Raw genomic sequence first — 2,193 nt, 5'->3', positions numbered from 1 at the left:
GGTAGCTGGTAAGTTCGGCGAGGGCCAGAAACAGTCTGGTATGGTCCTCGAGCGAGCGCTCCCCCTGCTCCAGCAGGAGGAGGAGGAATTCGGGGCGAAGGAGGGGATCCATAGAAACAACGGGAACAAAATAACACACTGAGGAAAAAACGGAAACAAAAACGGAGGGAACACACGGAGGTAACTGTACTTGGTAAGGTCTTCTGTCACGTCAAGCTGTTGAGGGAACACGCTGGAGTCTCGAGGAAACGTTTAACGGTCTTTAATCACGAAACACAGGAGATAATCCACAATAGGAGCTTGAGCCAACACACGTAGAGAACGAGTAGACCTGACAAACACAAACTGAACAGACTAGGACTTAAATACACAGGGAAATGAGGATAATTAACTAAATTATGTTTCATTAACAAGGTTCGGGAGGAGCACGATCAGATAATCAATCAGTCTGGCCCAGGTGGAGCTCGTCAGCTAATCACCTTAACAAGCACAATACGTATATATACAACCAACTTACCTCTGTTCCATGACAGTTTTCCAGCATTAGGTTTTTTCTCCTTCCTCAAACACCCGCTGCTTTCCAGTGAAATTCTTATCATAATACGCTACCCATGGTGCGCCAGTGACTTTGAGAGATGAGATGGCGTTGTTGAAGCTCTTTTTTTCTAAGTTGTTGACATTGTTCTTGAATTCAGCTGTTCTGCCGTTGAAGCCCTCTTCGGTAAAAACAACAATCTTGCTCATTTTGAACAATAACTGGAGGAGATCAGAGGCTGGAGAAAGCAAGTGCTTCTTAATCAGCTTCCCGTGGCTCTTCTGGGAAAAGTGACTTAAATGGTGTGCAAAGCAGCCTTTTAAAGCAAAAAAACACCAAAGTGGGCGTTGACAAGGTTATGACAGTAAATGTAGGTCTGGCAGCTGAGAAACACACAGCTCTGAAAAAACACACAGCTGAAAAAAATGGTCATGTGTTCACTTTGACTGCTGCTCATGTCTTAGATGTGCTCTATACAAGTTACTTGACAAAGCTATATGGTAAAAACAAAACTAGACTTTTTAATGTGAAAAGTTTAGTTGTGCATGAATTAATTGCAGTTTCACAAACCCTGATGTTACTAAGTGATGTTTTATTAACAAATTTCTGGAGGAGCACGCGCAGATAATTAACACGGCCAGTCCATCATCAGTAATTACACCATCTATCCAATCAGCACAAGAGAGAACCTCTATAAATAATCAAAGCAGCCTTACCTCCATTATCTCTAGTCTTTCAGCATTCAGTTCGCTCCCGTTGCCATCTTATCACAGACCCAATTTCCCGTCCAACGAAGAGACCTATACTGAGGATTTTTTTTTTCAGATCCGCCGCAATTTGCCGGCCCCATGATCACTCCTTCCCCGCCAGACACGGCCGCCGAGCACCAGGCTTCATCGTGGCCGCCACTCTGCTCGACCAGCCACACGCTCTCCACAACGCCGAGGCTTAACTTCGCCTCCACCGGTGAGACTTCCAACTTCTTCCCCGACATCCTTGTATCATTCGGCCATGCCAACATATCCTCCGATCGGAAAGTGGATAGTATTTAAGCCTGAAGCAAATGCTGATTTATTCAGACAAACCATTCTCACGGAGGGTAAACAAAGCTGATCTGTATGATCTATTCTTCACCCTGCAAATTAGCCAAGGCGGCCAATAGATCGAGCAAAGCCTCGAACTCGCCTCGCTCGACACCCCCATCGTCCTGCACAAGACCCGGCTCTCCTCGAGCTTTGGGTCGCAGCGGCAGGCCTCAAACAAGCCTGGGCCGCACCCCAGTTCTCACCGCAGCAAAACTTCATTCGCTTCCCGCCTCGGCTCAACTTTTCACCGCGGCTCTTCCGGCCGCAGCGCCACATGTAGCCGGGCCTCCAGCTCTCGTAGCAGTCGCTAGCGCGAGGCTGCCTCCGCTGGCGTCGCAGGCCGTGTTGCTATTCAATTTTTAGGTAAAGTCGCTAAAGGTAGGTCGTTTTTTGTTAAAAGTTGTTAAACGACGTGATGACATTTTGGATGTTGATGTCATTTTTGTAACCATGATCCAAAACTGCGTAGAACACACAATGAAATTACTCAAATTTTCTGTATTAATTTTCACTAGCATTGTACCTGTATTTTAAATAAAGGTAAATATTTTACCTTCTCTTACTTCTAACCCT

Source organism: Sinocyclocheilus rhinocerous, unplaced genomic scaffold (genome assembly GCF_001515625.1).
Source record: "Sinocyclocheilus rhinocerous isolate Xijiao unplaced genomic scaffold, SAMN03320098_v1.1 scaffold126, whole genome shotgun sequence".
NCBI classification, from domain to species: Eukaryota; Metazoa; Chordata; class Actinopteri; order Cypriniformes; family Cyprinidae; genus Sinocyclocheilus; species Sinocyclocheilus rhinocerous.
Note: the sequence above shows the minus strand (reverse complement) of the source record.